Source organism: Sorex fumeus, unplaced genomic scaffold (genome assembly GCF_029834395.1).
Source record: "Sorex fumeus unplaced genomic scaffold, SorFum_2.1 ptg000014l, whole genome shotgun sequence".
Classification (NCBI taxonomy): Eukaryota; Metazoa; Chordata; class Mammalia; order Eulipotyphla; family Soricidae; genus Sorex; species Sorex fumeus.
The window spans coordinates 9,442,711-9,465,690 of record NW_026606071.1 but is presented as its reverse complement, the minus strand read 5'-3'; the positions used below and the strand labels follow the sequence as shown (position 1 = coordinate 9,465,690).

Here is a 22,980-nt window from a genome sequence, read left to right as displayed (position 1 = left end):
CCCATTTGTTTATCTCTATTTACATTTGGATGGTCAGTGGAGTGTCATCATTGAAGATACTGTTAGCCTCAGTATCGTGGAGGGTTTTGCTGACCTTGTCTTCCATGTATCTTATGGATTTTGGCCTGATGTTGAGATCTTTAATCCATTTTTATCTGACATTTGTGCATGATGTTAGGTCGAGGTCCAAGCCCATTTTTTGCATGTGGTTGTCCACCATTTGTTGAAGAGGCTTCCCTTGCTCCACTTCGCATTTCTTGCTCCTTTATCAAAGATAAGATGTTCATACATGGGTTTTGTATGGATATTCCACCCTGTTCCATTGATCTGCATCCCTGCCTTTGTTCTAGTGTCATTCTGTTTTAATTAGTACAGATTTGTAGTAGAGTTTGAAGTTAGGGAGTTTGATTCCTCCCATTTTCTTTTTCCCAAGAATTGCTTTAGCTATTCCTGGGGGATTATTGTTCCATATGAGTTTCAGGAGTGTTTGCTTCATTTCTTTGAAGAATGTTATGGCTATCGTTATAGGGATAGCATTGAATTTGTACAATGCTTTGGGGAGTATTGCTATTTTGACAATGTTAATTCACGCGATCCATGAGCAGGGGATATCTATCCCTTTTCTTGTGTCCTTTATTTTCTGAACTAGCATTTTGTAGTTTTCTTTGTACAGGATTTTTACTTCCTTAGTTAAGCTGATTCCTAGGTACTTGATTTTCTGGGGCACAATTGTGAACGGGATTTTTATTTCATGTCACTTCTCTCTCACTCTTTGCATACAGGAAAGCCATGGACTTTTGGGTATTGATTTTATAGCCTGCAACTTTACTATACGAGTCTATTGTTTCTAGAAGTTTCTTGGTAGAGGTTTTAGGGTTCTCTAAGAATAGTATCATATCATCTATGAATAACGAGAACTTGATTTCTTCCGTTCCTACATGAATGCCTTTAATATCTTTTCCTTGCCTGACCGCTATTGCAAGAACTTCCAGTACTGTATTGAAGAGCAGTGGAGAGAGTGGGCATCCTTGTCTCGTCCCTGATCTTAGAGGGAAGGCTCTCAGTTTTTCCCCATTGAGGATGATGCTTGCTGTAGGCTTGTGGTAGATTGCTTTTACTATATTGAGGAAAGTCCCCTCTATCCCGATTTTGGCAAGGGTTTTTACCATAAATGGGTGCTGGATCTTGTCAAATGTTTTCTCTGTATCTATTGATATGATTGTATGATTTTTATCTTTTCTTTTGTTGATATTATGGATTGTGTTGATTGATTTCTGAATGTTAAACCATCCTTGCATCCCCGGGATGAATCTCACTTGGTCATGGTGTATGATCTTTTTGATGAGTTGTTGAATTCTATTTCCTAGTATTTTGTTGAGAATCTTTGCATCCGTGTTCATCAGGGATATTGGCCTATAGTTTTCTTTTCTCGTGGTGTCTTTGTTTCCTTTTGGTATTAGAGAGATATAAGCTTTATAAAAATTGTTTTTGAGAGTTTCTGTTTCTTCAGTTTCCTGAAAAAGCTTGAGAAGAACTAGCAATATGTCCTTTTTAAATGTTTGGAAAAATTTGATAGTGAATCCATCTGGACCTGGGCTTTTGTTTTTGGGAAGACACTTGATTACAGTTTCAATTTACTTGATATTATTAGGACTATTCAGGTACTCTAGATCTTCTTGATTCAGCCTTGGGAGATGATAGGAATCCAGGAATTTATCCATTTCTTCTAGGTTCTCTTGTTTCGTGGCATACAGACTTTCAAAGTAGTCTCTGACGACCTTTTAAATTTATTTGGTTTTTGTTGTGATAATATCCCCTTTCTCATTTCTGATTCATTATATTAGGATTCTCTCTTTCTTTGTGAGTCTTGCTAATGGTTTATCTATCTTGTTTATTTTCTCGAAGAACCAGCTCTTGGTTTCATTGATCTTTCGGATTGTTTTTGGGGTTTCCATGTCATTGATTTCTGCTCTAAGTTTTATGATCTCCTTCCTTCTGCCCTGTTTGGGCTCCTTTTGTTGGTGCTTTTCTAAGATCTTGAGCTGTGAAGTCAAGTTGTTTATGTAGGCCCTTCCTTCCTCAGAAATGCTTGCAGAGCTATAAATTTTCCCCTTAACAAGGCCTTAGCTGCATCCCATAGGTTCTGGTAGCTCGTGCCTTCATTCTCATTTGTTTCCAGGTATCTTTTGATTTTGTCCTTGACTTCCTTCCTGACCCACTTGCTGTTCACCATTGAGTTGTTTAGTTTTCAGGTGTTTGATTTGGTTCTCCGTGTCTGTGTGTGATTAACTTCTATTCTCAGTGCATCGTGGTCTGAAAAGATTGCTGATACTATTTCTATCTTCATGATTCTATTGAGGTATGTTTTGTGGCCTAGCACATGGTCTATTTTGGAAAATGTTTTGTGTGCACTGGAGAAGAATGTGTATTCTTTCTTTTTGGGGTGCAAATCCCTGTATAGGTCTATGAGCCCTAGCTCTTCTATTTCTTCCTTCAAAGTCAATGTTTCCTTGCTGAGTTTTGTTCTTGGTATTCTATCCAGAGATGATAAGACAATGTTGAAGTCTCTGGATACTATTGTGTTGCTAGCTATGTCCTCCTTAAAATATGTTAGTAGTTGTTTTAAATATTTAGCTGTTCCCTCATTAGGTATGTATACATTAAAGAGTGTGATTTCTTCTTTTTGTAAGTATCCCTTGCTAAATAGAAAATTGCCTTTGCTGTCCCTTATAATCTTTTTCAACCTGAAATTTATGTTTTCGGATACTAGTATGACCACCCCAGCTTTTATGAGTGAGCTGTTTGTTGTGGGGTTGATTTCCATCCTTTAACTTTGAGTCTGTGTTTGCTCTGACTGTTCAAATGAGTTTCTTGTTGGCAGCAGAATTTTGGGTTCTGTCTCTGAATCCATTTTTCCACTCTCTGTCTCTTAATTAGTGAATTTAGACCATTGACTTGGAGAGAGATTATTGTTATGGGGTTTTCTGTCATCTTTCCGTAAGGGTTTGTTGTGCTTGTAGAGTTTGTCTTGTCTTATAGTAGCCCCTTTAGCCCTTCTTTTAGGTTTGGTTTTGAGTCTATGAAGTTCCTAAGCTGGTGTTTATCCACAAAATAGTGTACTGTTCATTCGAGTTTGAGTGAGAGGTTAGCCGGATAGAGTATTCTTGATGAAGCATTCATTTCAGTGAGTTTTTTCACTATCTCCCATCATTGCTTTCGGGCTTGGAGTGTTTCCTCTGATAGGTCTGCTGTGAATCAAAGGGGTGCTCCTTTGTATGTAATTTCCTTCTTTGACCTTGGCTCTATCCGTGGCATCCCATCTTTCAAACTATGATATGTCTTGGAGTGTTTTTGTTAGGCTCTCTTTTAGCTGGAACCCTTTGGGCTCCTTGAATCTGAATGGCTTCATTGTCCAGTTCTGGGAACTTTTCAGCAAAGGTTTGCTTAACCATGTCTTTTTCATTGGGATTGTTTCCCTGACCTTCTGTTACTCTAATGATTCTAATGTTGTTCCTCTTGGAATCATCACCTAGGACTCTGATTCTCTCTTGAGCTATTTGAGGTCTCTTGCCATTGTTTGTTGTTGCCTGTAGGCTTTGTGCAGCAGATCTTCCAGCTCACTGATTCTGTTTTCAGCTGCTGCCATTCTACTGTTGAGGGCACAGACTGAGTTTTTTATTTCATCTACGGAATTTTTTATTCGTGACATTTCTGTGTGGAGCATTCCAATTTCTGCTCTCATTTCTTCCTGTATTTCCTAGATTGTTTCTCTCATGCCCTCCTTTAATTTACTGGATATCTGTCTCACTGTTTCATTAAGTATATTGATCATCTTTATTACTTCATATTTGAATTCTTCCTCAGAGAAGTCCCTTAGGGGAGTAGCACCTAATAAGGCTTCTGGACTCTTTTCATCATCCTCCCCTCATGGTGGGGATTTGTGTTGTTTCTCATGTTGATGTGAAGGCATGGAGACTGAGATGTTACAGGAGATGCTGTGTATGAGTCAATTATCTGTGGCCGCGTGAGAATCTGCTGGTCCAAAATTAGGCCACGCCCACTTCTATAGAGGACATGCCCATTTCTGAATAGGCCACAGCCGCTAGGGGGTACCTGGTGTTTTCGGGGGAGTACAACCTGGGAGAGGAAGATGAACAGGCACAGCGTTGGGGATGAACAGGTAGAGGCTCAGGTATGGTGAGTGTCCCAGGGCCCTATAGCATGCCTGGCACGTGTATGCAGAAAAAGCCAAGTCCCGGTTTCAAGTACTGACTGACCTGGGGGAGGAAGATGATCGGGCACAGCGTTGGTGACAAACAGGAAGAGGCTCAGGGATGGTGAGCATCCCAATGTCCTAGAGGACGCGTGGTGTGCATATGCATTAGAAAGCAAATTCCCGGGTTCGAGTAGTGACTGACCTGGGGAAGAAGAAGACTGGGCACAGTGTTGGGGACAAGCAGGAAGAGGCTCAGGGATAGTGAGCATCCCAGGGTCCTAGAGGACGCCTGGGGCACGTTTGCGGAGAAAGCCAAGTCCCGGGTTCGAGTACTGACTGACCTGGGAGGAAAAGAAGACTGGGCACAGCGTTAGGGACAAACATCTACAGTGTATCTTAACTACACTGTGCATTCATATGTAGAGCAGTCACTTGAAGCAATATATTTCGGAAAATAACAAGAACAAAGTCTTGCAAGCACAAAATGAAAATCTTAGGAATGTGTGTACAATTTTCAGACCACTAAAGTTTTTATTTTTATTTATGATGTTTTATTTTTATTTTATTTGGACAAACCATTTTATCTAAATAAAAAATAAAAATAGGGAAATTATCAATTTTGAAAGTTGGTAGTCTTCCTAAGAGTCAAAAATCTTAAAATAGAAGTCTCCAGTAAAATAGAGCAGATAATTTCCTATATAGTTTAGATGAAATTTTTTTAAAAAGTCACATCCTTGTCTGGTTTATAAACATGATGATTGGGGGTGTTCACACATTTGTGTAATATGCGTCTCTCTTAAAATTTGTTATGCTTTTGGCACATTACCCATCTGATGTGAGGGGGAAAAAAAGAGACTAAGTATCTTTTCTCTTGAGGAAAATATTAGTTTTCTTGATGTTATTACTTTGTTTTGAATGAAATTCTCACAGTTAAGTATATCATATAAGGATATTTTAAGAAGAGGATAGTTTTATTCAGCAAGTAAAACATTAACAAAAATAATAAATTATGGACCTCTTTTGAAAATTATATAAACCAGACAGTGACAGTGTTTCAGGAAAAAGCATAAAATGTTTTCTCTAAAAGAGCTTTCTGATTTTATTATTAAATTATATACTTATTATACAAGCTAATGGAAGACAAAAAATCCTCAAGAATAAAATTATCTCCATTACCAAAAATAACCCTTAGACATACTAAAATACACTCATATTCCCACAAAGAGATATACAGCTTCTATATTATTTTATAATTTATATTTTCCCAGTAACAGTTTATTATCTTATTTCTATATTAATACATATTTCTCAAATGTCATTTTTGAGGACTGCCTAGCATTCTTTTATACATAATTCATGTTCCTAGAAATTTCAAAATCTACTTTTTCACTCTATCTTTAACTTTCACCCATGTGATTTAATCTTTATACTAATCTTAGTTTCTTGGGATAAAGTGCTTGAAATAAAGTTGCTGTATATAGAACATATGTATAATTGAAGTTATCCATGTATAACTTGTCACTCAAACATATTTTTCTTTTGTCTATTTCTGTTGGTAGCTTGAGTGTTTGAATGTGCACAGTGACTTGCTAAACTACATGTTTCTTGGAACTTATCAGCATTCAGTAAAATAGTATTCCTCAGCCATCTTCTGACCATGGACCCCTTTAGATTTTGTACCTTCCCATTTCCCCTGTCCTACCAGTTGGCCCACTAGTCCTATGCAAGGCCCCCATTTATGTAATGGCCTCCTTGCAATATCCTGAGTTATATAGGTATATGGTCCCCAGTTGAGTAAAGCTTCTCTAAAGTATCCTGAAATTGAAATATGGTACAGTTCTTAGCCATTCAGAAAATATTAGAGGAAGTTATTGCTAAAACAATGAAAGCAATTCGATTAAGGATATAGAACTTGGGTTTTCTTTTTATATTTTCTACATATCTGGCAACATATGTTGATTCATGGTTTGTTCCGGACCCAGTTTCAGGAAGAGTGGTAAGCTTCTCCACACCAACAAACTTCTCAGACACTAGCAGGGTATCCCAAGAATTTAACCCAATTCTGATATAATCTGTCCAGACATAGCTGCAGTTCCATAGATTAAGGGTTTAGCTTTTCAAGACCACCCTCTACTTTGGAAAGCAGCATTCTCAAGCCCCAGATTGGACCCAGGATTTTAACTGAGATTTTGCCCCACTGGCTACAGACTCAGGTTTCTATAACAGTCTCTTCATACTCCAGATGCGTTTCCAAGTCCAGATTATCATATGTGCTTCTCATTAGCAAAATACTTTCCTCACTTTCAATAATCTGTTAAAAGAGCACATAGAACTCATGAACTAATTTACTCACAAAATCACTTGTTCATTACAAAAAGGATACTAAAAGATAAAGTAAGTAAAAGTAAAGGCCCTCCTGTTGATCATCGATTTGCTCGAGCGGGCCCAGTAACGTCTCCATTGGAGACTTTGTTGTTACTGTGTCTGGCATATCTCTCGGTAGCTTGCAGGGCTCTCCGAGAGGGGCAGAGGAATCGAACTCGGGTCGGCCATGTTGGCTGCGTGCAAGGTAGACGCCCAAGATAAGAATTAAAAGTCAGATAGGAGAGCTGCATAAAAGGTAGAATAGAGGTAGGTATGAGGAATAAACTCACAGCTTTCCTATGTATTCAAGTCAGGACATTCTCCTTCCTTCTAATTCCCCATGCTCACCCACCTGGAAAGTTGTCAAAGCCTCCTCCTCCTGATTGTTTATGGAGGCTTCATTGTATAGGCTCAACTAATAATCCACTTGTCATTGGAAGTTGATTCAACTTTCATTCCCTCTGTTCCCCTCTGAAGTCAAAGAGATAGTACTGAATATCCCTGCCCTTGTTTTACCTCATTTTCTTCTTAACTAACCTCCCTGATTAAGTGTGACCCAACAATTGTCTTCGTTAATGTATCAAAAGACACCTTTATTATTTGCAACATGTCCTTCTAAGACTTGTAGGAAATTGTAAGACAAGAATTGGAGATGGAGATCAAATATATGAGAAAATAAATATTTTGTCAATCATGTGAATATATTTAATATAGATCCCAGTATTATAACATGTTTTCTAGCTGTAATACCAATAGCATTGTATTATATGTTTACACTGTCACTGTCACTGTCCTCCCATTGTTCATCTATTTGCTCGAGTGGGCCCAGTAACGTCTCCATTGTGGCAATTGTTACTGTGTTTGGCATATCGAATACGTCGAGGGTAGCTTTCCAGCTTTGCCGTGTGGGTGAGGTACTCTTAGTAGCTTGCTGGGCTCTCTGAGAGGGGGAGAGGGATAGAACTCGAGTTGGCCATGTTGGCCGCTTGCGAGGCAAATGCCCCACCAGCTGTGCTATTGCTCCAGCCCGATGTGGTTACAAACTATAGTAATTAAGAAATATTAACTGAATTAAAGAAGCACACAATTCATTGTCTTTCAGGATTTAACTGGGTAATTACTTGTTATCATTGCATGAATGTTGTCATGTTACAGTGACTCCTCAGTTCTGGAGGTCAGAGAGAAAATACAGTAGGTGAGGCACTTACCTTGCAATGGGGCTGACCTGAGTTTGATCCCCATCATCCCCTATGGTTCCCTGAAGCATTTCCTGAGAGCAGAGACAAGAGTAACCTGAGAGCATTGTATGTTAGGCTCAAAAAACCTCAAAATAAGTAATAATATTCTTCAGTTCTGTCTTCAAATATTAGAAGGATTGAGCATATCCTCTTGGAGGATGGTATGAGGGTTATATGAGATAATATATAGGCGTTATGTTGCTCTGCCTACCACATAGAAAGTATTAATAAAATCATTAATATTTTTAATCTTAAATTCAGAGTTTGAAAACAGTTGTCTAACATACATATTTGGCTGGAGAAAATATTTTGAGAATGTTCTGCATGCAAGACCCCAGACTCAATCTCTAGCATTGAATGACATGCTAGATCACTCAGTCAGGAATAGCTCCCAAGCAAGAATCCAGGAAAAGCCTGTTAGCATCATCAGGTGTGGTCCTAAAACAACAACAACAACAACAACAAAATAATAATAATAATAAAAATAAAATATAATACTTTATTATTTGATGCATAGAGGGCTTCTTTCATTACAAAATGAGTTTTACTGCTTAGGGAAGATTTGAAAAAACAGCATTAAAATTTCTGTTCACTTCAGTAACACTTTACAAAATACATATGTGATCAACCTTTCAATCTCATGAGAATTGAAATGATTTGGTTTTTAAAAAAAGTGTCATTTTAGAGTAGGTCAAATGAAAAGAGTGTGTTTCTCAACATTACAACATCAATTAGAATCAAATGAATATTTAAAAGATTGTGGTAATAATTCATGTGGCAAAATCCAAAAAGCAGCTTTCAGCAAATGAAAAGTTTCCAGGTCAAATCTCTTCATGATATTCATACATATTTTCTTGTCTTGAGTTAACATGAGATAGCAGTCAGGGTTACAATTTCACCTATAACTGGCTTCAAGAAATAAGACAGGCAAAAAGGAAAGAGCTGCTTTCCCTAACACAAATATAGAATTATGCTGTCAAGACTTGAAATGTTAAATAAACTACATGTAGAGTAAGATTTTTTTTACCTCAAATAGTTTTCTCTGACTATGATAGGGAATAAATGTACTGGCCAGAAAATTGTGACAATTAATTGCAGAATAGCTATATTTAATGAAAGTCTCTAAGAAAAAAATTGAAGATGTGAATGTGAAGTTTGCTTTTAAATCATTTACAGTTGAATAATTTATGTTATCTTTAATTCATCCAGTTAAATTATCCAAGATGAATATAAATAGACAAGGATTAAAATTGTCAGACTTTTGCATTTAAATGTTCCCGATAGCCACTTTGTATTACTATTTTAATAGTTTTATATATGCAGTATAAGCCAGAAGACTAAGCTAAAATACATAATATGAATTTTCAGGGTTGGTTATTGATATTTGACCTATATCTTCAGACACAAAAATAAAATTTATTATGTTTATAGGTTATATGTTGACCTAGAACAAAGTAACCTAACTTGAAATTATAATAATCACCCGATTCTTTCCATTTGAACGTCTAAAAGCATTTACTTGTTCTCTATGCCAAGAAACTTGAAGTTATCTTTAAGTTTTATTTATCAAACTTGACATATTTTTATCAACAAATGCTGTCATGGATTGCCTACAAAATATATCCAGTTTATGCTACTCAGAAATATCTACTATTATTACCTATACCCAGACCAACATATTTTCACCTTGTCTTTTCCTCTAATCTTCCTTCCTTTTCTCTTTTCCCCCTTTCTCTTTTCTTCTTTTGTCTCCTCTCCTTTTCTCTCTCTCCCTCTCCCTCTCCCTCTGCCACTCCCTCTCATTCCCCCTCTCCCTCTACCTGTTATTCTTTCTCTCTCTTCCTCTCATCTGATTATCTCAACATCCCTCCCTGTGTTTGCTGCTTTCCTACAATCTCTTTTTGATACAACAACCAGAATGACTCCATATAAGTAAAAGTTAGAATGTTCTACAACTCAAAACTCCCAATGGCTTTCTGTATTACTCAGAGTGAAAAACATGTCTTATAATAAGCATCATACTCAGTACAATAACATAACCCTATTATACCTCTGATTTTATCAAGTACCGTTTTAATTTTCTGTTTGCTCGTTCCTCACACACAACCTGCTCTCACCTCTAGGCTATAGCTACTTCACTCTGCATATAAAATAAAGGCACACAGTTTTGCCTTTCTTTCTTTCACTAAGGACCCACGGTTTCTTTTTTTCTCACTAAGAAATCCCAGGAATCCCACTCTAAGTGCTAACCCACTGACTTTCTGACTCAGTATACAGAGTAATTTACAATTTATATAGCAGCCTTCTTGGCATTTTGCTTACAGAGTTAAACACAAGAGTACTTCCTTAAAATCTTTTATATAGTAAGAATTATATTTAGTCAGAACCTGGGTTTTGTTAAGAAATAACTGGCAAGAGAAGAAGTCTAGGTAAAAAGGTTATATCTATCATCTCAAAGAATTAGAAGACTGTTGAATATTTGAAATGAAAGCAAGAAAAAGGGCAGTTATTCACAGGACAAACACAGGATGATACATGTCTTAAAGTTGAATCCAGAATAAAAAGAACCATACACCAACTACAACTGAGCAAAGGTGAGACAGAATATGGTGAGAAATCTAATAATCATGTCATTAGTAAAAGCCATTAGTCAGTTGATGCTGGCAAACAGGCATAGGAAAAGAAAATGAAGAAAATAATTCCACTCATTGTGGGATATTGATACTCGTTAGAATCAAGAATAACCATCAGAAAGTAGAGTTTTAGGAAAAGATAAGATCCATAAGGACCATTTCAAAGAGAAACTTAATTATAGGACCATGAAAATGATCAATAGAAGGGTAAAATTCAATTTCTATACTTTTGGGTAGCCATCTTCAATGTTGAAATACTAAGAAGTCATTATTCCACAGACTTGAAGCCATTGCTTCAAGTTCTAATGGGCTTTAGGGGGAAACTCAAGGAGATTCATTTTAGGAATCCCGACTAAAAGTCATTTATAATTCACATAGACACAGATAAATGAACTGCACTTTTAAGATTAATTAGAGGGTGAAATTTCCAAATAGGGGTTATATAGAAAGAAGTTTTTGTGAAGGTAACAGTTAAATAAAAACTTCAAGAGGTGAGGAAGAGAGGGCTAAGAGAATATCTAAGCAGAAGAGTCTAGATCCTATTTTAAGAATTACAAGAGACCAAACTAGATATAGTGAAGTAAAGAGGGAGGGGAGCAAAAAATCGTCTGATAGTGATCAGGACACATTGCTTAGCGTCTTCTACACACATCTTACACCATAGTGAGACTTTGTCATTTACTCTGAGTGAAATGGAATGCCACTAAATAGCATTTTAAGCAGAAGAATATATAATCTGTGTGCTGGTGATAAGTTGACAACACTGCAGAATGGCCAACTAAAAGCCAAAATAGAAGCAAACAGCTTTAGTTGGTCCTTATTTTTATATGATAATAATTTCTTACTTCATGAGCTTCAATAATTTGTGCATGCTGAGTTTTATACACATTTCTGTGACATGTTGTTATTATTTAACATTCCAAATCCTTCATATTTTTAGCTCAGTTGCCCCAACTTAAATTAAATTATACTTATGGAGACTTTATATGTGCCAGGGTGTATGCAGTATGCTGACATGAGAAATTACACTTATTTCTCCAAAAAACTTAGAATAATTAGGGAGACATTTATGTAGACAACTCTGGGACTCCATAGGATGTACCATACTGTGATTGACATCATTTTGTCAGTAGATTTGAGTTTCTTACAATATATTTTCAATAGCTTAACTAATTTCTAGTTAGTAAGAGTTATAGTTTGGGCTATATTTCTAATGAAAAGGCACTTTATGCATCCTGTAACATTTGTTGGAGCCTGAAATACTCCCTAAGAAATAACAGTCTAGTGATTAGTATGTGTGCATTCAAATCTAAACATGGAAATTTCCCTTCTGCTTGTCCATTTACCAACTCTTCTACACTCAAGTGCTTCATCTCAGTTCTTCAGTAAAATAATCATATCTAAAGTAGAATCTAGGGTCAGGAGAGATAGTACAGCAGGTAAGTCATTTGCTTTGCATGTGACTGACCATCGTTTTATCTCTGAGCACCACCAAGAATAGTCCCTGAGCATAGAGCCAGGATTAAGTCCTGAGCACTCGTAAGTGTGACACAAAAAGCATCAGGTAGAATTTAAAGATATAAGAATCTGAGATTACATTAGAGACAGCATCCAAACTTATGCAACAAAGTATAAATTTATTTAGGTAAATTAAAGAAACATGTCAAACACATTAAAAATAGATCACAGAAGTATTAAGAAATCAAGAAAGGAGTAGAAATATTCTTGTTTTAGGCTAAACAAAGTGACATGATTAAGAATTTTGGGGAAATATCTGAAGTCAAAGTCTCCTGGAAGCCCTGGGATTAGCAATTCCTTCCGAAGGTTTCTATGAGGACATGATTCTAATCAAACATTTTGAACACATAAGTTTTTCAGCCTCAAAGATCACTTAATCACTTAATCACTTAACTTCCCGTTAGTCGTCAATTTGCTTGAGCGGGTGCCAGTAACGTCTCCATTTGTCCCTGTCGCGTGCTAGTGTAGCCCAATGGCATCTGTTCGCTCCGGGAACATGAAGGGCCTCAAACCGATCATTCATGATCTTGACGAAGAAGTCTGACCATCTGGTAGGTGGGCGGCCACGCGGTCTTTTGACATCCCGTGGAATCCAGTCAGTAACAGCTCTAGTCCAGCGGTCGTCTTTAAATCTCATTACGTGACCAGCCCATCTGATTTCCGACACCTTGGCAAATGAGACAGCGTTCCTGATCCTTGATCGTCGACGGATGTCAGAACTCCGGATTCTTTCTCTCATTTGAGTGAAACGTGATATTCCAAGCATAGCTCTTTCTATTCTTCTTTGGGAGACCTGAATAGCCTCAAAGATAACTAGAGAATTACACTGAAGTATGGTTAGTATAGATTTTTAAGAAAAACACTTGTTTTGTCTCATATGTGTGTGTCTTTGAGTTTAATTTATGGAGATTGAATTAATGAATCAAGCTGGCTCCTTGATATAAAATATGAAGAGACTCACCGAATTTTACACTTATGACTTGTCTATTTAATGGGAATTACTGATTTTGGCAAAACAAATCTGATCAACACTGTAATTCACTGGTAGCAGAAATTTTTCCTATTCGGAGCATTTATTAATAACTTCTGGCCTGACATAAACTGTTGTATATATATATATATATGTGTGTGTGTGTGTGTGTGTGTGTGTGTGTGTATACCACAGTACATTATAAAACTCATTTAAAATACTTAATAAAGAATTTAGAGCAAAGTTTTATAAAGCAGTGCTTATTAAGCCTAAAAGCTATATACATGTTTCTACTATTCAAATTACGTTTATTCAGAAACACTATTGAACCAATTACATAGCCACTGTTCAGGTGGAAATAAAGCTACTCATTTGTTGTCAGGTGGTGTGGAGAGCATAAATTTGGGAACAGGATCCTCTCTACTTATTCAGTTTGACTTTCTTGCCAATCTGATCTTGAGCAATTCAGTATTTTTTTTCACATGGATTTCTTAGATGGAAAAGAGCCAATAGGATAAGATGAACCTAATGAAGTTGGCAAAGATAAAGCTTGAAATAAACATATGTGTCTAGTGCTTTCAGTGCTCAAATGTAATGGGTAAACAGCATAGTGTTGGACTAAGATGTAATTCTACATGCCAAAATGAGAAAATTGATTAGAAAGCCCTTTTTTCCTTACAAAGCCTTTGAAACTGCCAGTAATCATCCTGATATAGTTAAAAAAACAACAACAAGAACTGAAGCCAGTATCTCTTAAATTGTGGAGTTCTATATGTAAGCCATCTTGAATTACCAGATAATAGGGGTAATTTTTAATTATGCTTACATAATTGTGAAGAATATTTTTGTGTAAGTTCCAGAGTTTAGAAAAAAAACATTGTTAATCTGAGACAGTTAAAATACAATAGTAAATCATCTTCATACACATAAAAGTAATTACAATAAAAATAAAAAAATTTGATCTTAAAGATGTAAGAGTCCCTAATGTACAAGATTCCTAAACAATTAGTTCTTGACTTCAAGGAGTAACGCTTAACAAGATTTATTCAAATACTAAACAAACAAAACAGGCTTGTCAGCCACTAAAGAATACATTTTTTAACTATGAAAATTGTACAGGATTTTCATTACCGTTTCCAATGACAGGGAAAATGAAACTGTTGTTTTTTGCTATACAAATTGAAATATTTGTTATTTCTCAGTTTGGGGACTATACCTTGTTGTGCTGAGCAGTTGCTCCTGGCTCTGTGCTCAGGGAGAGTGATGCTTGGGTAACCAAATATGGTGCTTAGAAGTGAACCTGGAGCAGCTGCTTGAAAAACAGCTTACTGTAATATTCTCTCTGTTACAATGGATTTTTTTTGCACTTGGAAATAAATTATGGAAAGTAAAATAAGGACTATATTGATTCTCAGTTTGCACTATATATAACTTATTATTGTGATCTGACTGTCTTTGGAAAATACTAAAAGCACATTTAGTGCAGTTTTTAAATGTTGATAATCTTGAGAGTCTGAAAAATATAACACCTCTGTTTTTAAAAAAAAATTTGTATTAAACAATTTTATGCCTGTTTTATATATCTGAAATACCCTAGAAACTTCAAATTATTCCTTTTGAATAACATTTTATAAAAGTTTCAGTATCTAGTCTAAAAATTTTCATAACATTCACTCAGATTTGTATAAGAATTATGATGATCTGTTGGCAAAAGACAAGTTTTTAGAGATTCTACTCTGCTGCCCCTCATAAAATGCGAACTCCAGAAATTGTGGTTCTACTGAACTGTCAAGTTTGCTAATATGTCTTTATTTTTCAAACTTTATTATCAAATGGAGAGGAGAAACAGACTGTTCCACATCCAACTCAGCTGCAGTACTAGAAACAAAAACTAAAAACTCATGGTTGAGTCTATCAAACACTTGCTTGTGAAAGCAGGAAACATCTACAAAGAAATCCAACATGTTTCTTAAAAGCCTGATTTCTTAACACGTTGCCTGTGTCACTTTAGCAGCTTTTCTTGTCAGATAAAGAGTAGAATTTGGGGGGAATGAATAAAATTCTGAATGGCAGGCAAGTTAATTGCTTTAAAATATGTATTTTATATTTACCAAAAATAATAATGATAATAGGAAAAATGCAAAGGGAGGTCAGAATTGCATTTTAAGACTTGGGCTCACTTCCCTCTAAGATCAGGGACAAGACAAGGATGCCCACTCTCTCCACTGCTGTTCAATATAGTACTGGAAGTACTTGCAATAGCGGTTAGGCAAGGAAAAGATATTAAGGGCATTTAGGAAAGAAAGGAAGAAATCAAGCTCTCACTATTTGCAGATGAAATGATAATATACTTAGAGAATGCTGAAACCTCTACCAAGAAACTTCTAGAAACAATAGATTTGTATAGTAAAAAAGTTGCAGCTATAAAATCAATACCCAAAAGTCCATGGCTTTCCTGTATACAAATAGTGAGAGAGAAGAAAGTGACATGAAAAAAACAATCCCATTCACAATTGTGCCCCAGAAAATCAAGTACCTAGAAATCAGCTTATCTAAGGAAATAAAGGACCTGTACAAAGAAAACTACAAAACGCTAGTTCAGGAAATAAAAGAGGACACAAGAAAATGGAAAGATATCCCCTGTTCATGAATCAGGAGAATTAACATTGCCAAAATGGCAATACTTCCCAAAGCGTTGTACAATGCAATGTGATCCCTATAACGATACACATGACATTCTTCAAAGAAAAGGAGCAAACACTCCTGAAATTCATATGGAACAATAATCCCCCAGGAATAGCTAAAACAATTCTTGGGAAAAAGAAAATGGGAGGAATCAAACTGCCTAACTCAAACTCTACTACAAAGTAGTAATAATTAAAACAGCATGGAACTGAAAGAAAGGCAGAGCTGGAGACCAATGGAACGGTTTGAATTTACTGACATCTCCTTCCTAAACATATGATCATCTAATCTTTGATACGGGAGCAAGAAATGTGAAGTGGAGCAAGGAAAGCCTCTTTAACAAATTGTGCTGGCAAAACTGGACGACTACATGCAAAAAAATGGGCTCATATCTCTGCCTAACACCATGCACAAAAGTAAGATCATAATGGATTAAAGACCTCAACATCTGACCGGAATCCATAAGGTACATTGAAGACAAACTTGGCAAAACCCTCCATGACATTGAAGCTAATGGTAACTTCAAAGATATCACGCCACTGGCCAAGCAAGTGAAAACAGAGATAGACAAATGGGATTATCTTAAACTAAGAAGCTTCTGCACCTCAAAAGAAACAGTGACCAAAATACAAAGACAGTCTACAGAATGGGAAAGGATATTCGCCCAATACCCATCCAACAAGGGGTTGATTTCAAGGATATACAAAGTACTGGTTGAACTCCACAAGAAGAAAACATCCAACCCCATCAAAAAAATGGGGCGACGAAATGAACAGAGACTTTCTCAAAGAAGAAATCCAAATGACTAAAAGGCACATGAGAAAATGCTCTACATCTTTAATCATCAGGAAGATGCAGATTAAAACAACAATGAGAGATCATTTCACACCACAGAGACTGGCCCACATCCAAAAGAACAAAAGCAACCCGTGTTGGTGCGTATGTGGCGAGAAAGGAACCCTCCTTCACTGCTGATGGGAATGACGACTGGTTCAGTCCTTTTGGAAAACATTGTGGATGATTCTCATAAAATTAGAATTTGAGCTCCCATTTGACCCAGCAATACCACTCCTGGGAATATATCCCAGAGAGGCAAAAAAGTATAGTCAAAGTGACATCTGCACTTGTTTATTTATTGCAGCACTCTTTACAATAGCCAGAATCTGGAAAAAACCTGAGTGCCCGAGAACAGATGACTGGTTAAAAAAACTTTGGTACATTTACACAATGGAGTACTATGTAACTGTTAGAAAAGTTGAAGTCATGAAAATTACATACAAGTGGTACTACATGGAAAGTATCATACTAAGTGAAATGAGCAGAAAGAGAGGGATAGACATAGAAAGATTGCATTCATCTGGGCAACATATAGTAACAAAATAAGACACTAACTCCCAAAAATAGCCAAGATACGTACCAGGAGGTTCACTCCATGGCTTGTAGGCCAGCCGCACATGCTCGGGGAAAAGGCAGCTCAGATAGAGAAGGGAGCACCAAATAAAGGTGTTGGGAGGATCCTCCCAGGATGGTAGATGCATGCAGAAAGTAGACTATAGACCGAACGTGATTGACACTCAATGCAAAGCACAGCACCCAAAAGGAGAAAGAGATCAAAAGGGAATGCCCTGCCACAGAGGCAAAGTGGGATGGGGGGTGGGAGGGATACTGGGATCAGTGGTGGTGAAAAATGAGCACTGGTAGAGGGATGGGTATTCAATCATTGTATAATTTAAACCCACTCACAAAATTTGTAAGTCTACAACTTTACTTCATGGTGTTCACTAATAAAAATTAAAAAGATTTGGGCTCAGAGTATTTTGCTGAGTTACACCTTTCTTAGGATAGAGAATGACGTTATACTTGATACAACCCACTGATAAAAAGCCATTTTGTGTCCTTCTTTGAGGGATGGAGGTGGCTTATTAGTAGGGCCATCCCCAGAAGAACTCAGTGACTATTCCTGCTTCTGTGTTCATGGTGTTCAGGGGACCATTTGTGGTGCAGTGATTTTAAATCTGGGTCGCTGTTAAGGCAGTCACAGGCAAGACAAGTATCTTCCCTCCAGCACTGTCTTTCTTACTTATCACTTGTTTGTTTTATCTCTTAGTTAAGTAATATATTTTCTGTTGAGTAGCGAGAGAGAGTATTGAAAATATTGTCTGCCATGGCAGCAGGGGGAGGGTATACTGGGGAGATTGGTGGTGGGGAATATGCATTGCTAGAGAGATGGGTGTTTGATCTTGTGTGATTGTAACCCAGACACGAAAGCTTATAACTTTCTCACGGTGATTCAATAAATTTTTCAAAAAATTAGTTTTTTATTGAAAGAATGAATGATATTGAATAATATTGAAATAAATGCATATAGTTTTTATTGAAAGAAATGTAGAGAAATATTAGAAAGAGAAAAAGAAAGACATACATATTCAAAAGAGAACATGGAATTTTCAGGTGAGAAAAGGCAGAGAATGTCCTTTGGGAGAAGTTTACATGCAATTTCTCTAAATTATCTTGGCCTGGAATGTTTTTTAAAAAGAATATCTGTTATGATTTATTTTCTGAATTGTGATTAAATTCAAGTTAGAAATTATTATTTGGGGAGGCTACTTTCTACCCTAAAACTTTACCAAATTATATATGTGTATATTATTATTATTATGGGCTGGAGTGATAGCGCAGCGGGTAGGGCGTCTGCCTTGCACACAGCCAACATGGTCGACCCGAGTTCGATTCCTCCGCCCCTCTCGGAGAGCCCGGCAAGCTACCGAGAGTATTCGATGTGCCAGACACAGTAACAACAAAGTCTCCAATGGAGACGTTACTGGGCCCACTCGAGCAAATCGATGATCAACAGGAGGGCCTTTACTTTACTTTACTTTTATTAAATTACAAGCAAGGAATTACAGATATTTTGCCCAGCACTCTGTTTGATTAACAAGGACAAGTGTAATTATCATTGGTCAAATGCTTGTGACCTTTCTTCTATTCATCTTCCCTTTCCTTGAAGCTGTAGCTTAAACAGAGACGATGATTATCACTCCAATGCAGTCTGTGAGTTTATGCAGTGTATCTAGAAATTGTGCCTTCCTCCTCTGCACTTCCTTTAGAGGATATTTAAGCTGACACATGCTCTGAATGTGAGCATACTTTCTTCAACAGTATATTTGCATAATTCAATTAAAATAAAATATGAGAACCTTAAATGAAACTAATCATGGAGGTCAAAGAGAACACAATGAGGTACTGTTGAGACATGATGACCAATAATTGTTTTACTTCTGTTCAACCACAAGGACAAAGGGCTGTACAATAAGTTTACAATGAGGATTTATTCCATTTTAGTTAAATTAAAAATGAGACATCAAATGCTTAGTTCTCTGAGAGAAAAATATATAGTAAGTCAATTGAAGTTGTCTGTTGTATCTTAAAATCCATTTGAAAGGTTTGAGGAAATTATAGTCTGGATTGACAGGTGATTTCTATTCACGCTAACACTATATTTCTCTTAGCACTACAAGGGCTATGCTAAAGAATATATGCTCTTTATAAGCTTTGTCTGAGTAGATAAGATGATATGAAACATGCATTTGGAAAGAAATAAGCTGGAATTACAACTAAATCCACCTAATTCTATTGTGAAATGTCTTTACTTAAAGTCCTTTGCCAGTCATGCTGTGCACAGTGTGGTAAGTCTGCTTATAATAAACAATTAAGGGAGCTTCTTACATGGAAAAAGCATAGGAATTTCTTTAGACAATAATCTCAGTAAACACCTAAGATGAAGGCAACACAATGTCCTTAAACTGTTTAAAAATTCATGCAACTGTAACTATTCTGTCTGCAAAATCCAGTGTATGTACAATTATTTGAAATAAGTTTTTATTAAGTTCTTTATTGTATACAAAAATACTCAGATATAATAACAGTAAAATAGATGCCAAGTGTATGTGATTTTAAAACATTTTTAAAAAGTTAAGCGTTTAAAATATATTTTATTATATATTGTCAAAATAAAGAGTATATTTATAAACTGAAATTTAATGTTTAGCTGTAATAAATTTATTTAAAAGAAATATCTCATGCAAGGTGTATTTTCTTATATGCATATTAAGTATCTAATTTCTAAGGAGCACTTCCCCCCCAAAAATTCTGAGAATTCTATTACTAAAATCATTTTTTAAATTATTTAGAATGATATCACTAACATATGATATTTATAGGAAGTAGATGAGGAAATGCAGTAGTTTAAAGTGAGATACCTTGATAACCCTTGGACCCATAGTATAAGTAGTAGAAGGAAAGAAATAGCGTAAAGGGGAGAAGCACCAAGGGTAAATTTTGAGGGAATTTAAGTAAATCTGTGATGTTAAGGAATGATAAAGCTCAATATTCAAACCACAGATTCAGCAACATTGAAATCATGAAACCCAAACTAATAACCAAACCTAAAAGGTGCCTGTCATGATGGTAGACTGGGGCTAGTGGTAAAGGATAGGAGAAGGAGCATAGAAATACTGGTGAAGAGAAGTTGACACTGGTGGCAGGATGAGTGATGAAACACTATGTCAACAACCCAACTATAGGGGCTGGAGCATAGTGCAGCAGGCAGGATGTTTGCCTTGCATGCAGCCGACCCAGGTTCTATTCCCAGCATCCCATATGATCCCCTGAACACCACCCAGAGTAATTCCTGAGTGCATGATCCAGGAATCTGCATAGCCTCTGAATAGCCAGGTGTGACCCCAAAAGCAAGAAAAAAATATAAAATAAAATAGAGAAAAAATTTAAACATTTTATTGAAAAAATTGGGCTGGAGCGATAGCACAGCGGTAGGGCGTTTGCCTTGCACGCAGCCAACATGGCCGACCCGAGTTCGATTCCTCCGCCCCTCTCGGAGAGCCCGGCAAGCTACCGAGAGTATCTTGCCCGCACGGCAGAGCCTGGCAAGCTCCCCGTGACGTAATCAATATGCCAAACACAGTAACAACAAAGTCTCCAATGGAGACGTTACTGGGCCCGCTCGAGCAAATAGACGAACAACGGGAGGGTCTTTACTTTACTTTTATTGAAAAAATTAACTTATTTAATAAACACAGTAATTTTTCTATTGCTTTAAATTAATGATTTACCTTCATCTACGTAAGTGAAATTGTAAATGTCAGTTAAAATTCTTTTTTCTATAAAAAATTCTAGCAGTTCTTGGGAATAAATATTTCATTAATATTCCATTAATTTTGGAAAGGTCCAATTAATGATCCAATTAGTATTCCATTGATTTCATTGTTAATAGATGACCAAGTCACAGTCTGAGCAATAGAGAAAGTTAAGTCAACAATTTCCTTTTTCAGATCAGTGGACACATTCAAATTCCATTTCAATAGATTGGTGACTTCAAGTTGCATAAATCACTTTTCGCACTTCTACTTCTCATTTTTCTCCTCACTATCACTCCTCCTTCCTTTGACGTTTACAGGATAAAAACAGAAAACCAAGCCATCATATATGTCCATGGCAGCTTTTTTATTAGTTCTTTGACCTATGACTATAGCTTAACCTCAAATTATAGATTATGTCAAAAACTGTGATGCATATTATCTTTATATACATTTCATTTGTTGGTTGTGGTTTTTAAATATTTTAACAGTGAATTATTCATTTTATGATTAGAGGAAATTATGAAAGACTTTTATTCCCAGAGAGCAAGAAGATCTAGGTTTGAATTAGAAGTTAAATTGAGTAATCTGATATTTAGTTTGCCATTAGCTTATCCTCAATATCATTTAGAAAGCCTTTTGATCTTTGCTTCCAAAGTGAATTAGGAACAAGAGTCTCTATATCAAAAAGATGTGTGTTGTGATTATTGTTTCTTATCTCTCAAAAAATTGTTTTTGTATTTCTTTTGAGGCAAGAAAAGTATTGGGGTTATTGAATTCCCCAAAGCATTATCATTTTAATACCTCAAAGTATACTCTTGAAAATAAAATTAGGAAAATATTTGACTTTGCCATCAAAATACACATACTTTTAACTCATTTTCAAGACAGGAAGTATAATATTTCTCTTTCTGAATGCCCTATTAATTCCATTTCAAAATTCCTTTAAGTATATTGATAATTGTGCTTCAATTTGTGTTCATTAAGCCACATCCAAGTGTGAGCTATTAGCTATACTCATCAGTATCAACATAATAAAGATTCACTGTGTTGACATATGTATATATATATATATATATATATATATATGTAGAGATGATATATTAAGAAAATCAAGTGGAACGAATATGTTGACTTGAAAAAATATTTACATTTATTTCTGCCCTTCTTTGAGATGATCTTTTACTTCTTCCATTTATATTCTTTTAAAATGTTCACTATCTCCAATAAATATAAACAAAAGAATTGAACAATTTTCCTCCTTAAGCAGTTAAGTTAAAAGTTGCTGGGGCTGAAGTGAAAGAACAGTGGGTAGGATGTTTGCCTTACACATGGCCAACCTGGATTCAATCTCCAGCATTCTGTATGGTCCCCCTAATACTCCTGTAGAGCCAGGAATTGTCCTTGAGCATGATCAGGTGTGGCGTCAAAACAATTACAAAAAAAGTTAGAGTTGTCATTTAGTGTTTTGACTCAGTGATAAAATAAACTGCAAGTTCTGAAACTAAATTGTAAAATGTGTATAATCAATTCCTCTACTCTATCTTATCAGTCAAGAAACAAACTCAGAGTATAACCTTCTTAAAACTTCAGCTTTTGGGCTGGAGCACAATGGGTAGGGTGTTTGCCTTGCAAGTGACCAACCTGGGTTTGATTCCCAGCATCCCATATGGTCCCAGGAGTACCACCAGGAGTAATTCCTGAGAGTAGAGCCAGGAATAACCCCTGTGCATAGCCAGGTGTGATGCAAAAGGAAAAAAAAATAAGCAAAAAAAAAAAAAAAACTTCAGCTTTGTCCCTCACCCTTCTAAATTCGTATCTATGAAGAATCTGAAAGGATAAGTCTAAGAGGGCTTTCCTGTCTATAGGGAAAGAGAAACTGCCTATGGATAAGCCAAATACATGGAAAAAACCTGGTCATGACATAACAAAGTCAAGAAATGAACTGTGAGAATGTAACTTTACATTTGGTAAATGTAAACGCACCTTTGGTTATAGGGAAGTATACACATTTGAGGAAAGCTAAACTCTGGTGTTAAAAAGTTGGCTTTATAACCCAATGTTGTATTTGCATCTATATGAAAACCATATTCCACTTCAGTGAATTTACCAAATTAACTTCTAAGGATATAAGACAGTATGCATTCAATTTTTAAATAAGTATAACTTTCAATCAGGTAAAATTCAAGGAAATATATTTTTA

The 22,980-nt window shown here is 36.2% G+C and overlaps 1 protein-coding gene and 1 non-coding gene across 2 annotated transcripts in view; both read left to right on the top strand.

Moving 5' to 3' along the window:
- The window catches only part of TMEFF2 (transmembrane protein with EGF like and two follistatin like domains 2), a 289,942-nt gene that overhangs the window by 88,879 nt on the left and 178,083 nt on the right, over positions 1–22,980 (top strand). The gene's annotated exons all lie outside the window — the stretch shown is intronic.
- Positions 4,947–5,052, top strand: LOC130021218 (small nucleolar RNA U13). Its single transcript, XR_008792117.1, has one exon. It is a non-coding gene; the product is annotated as a small nucleolar RNA U13 (small nucleolar RNA).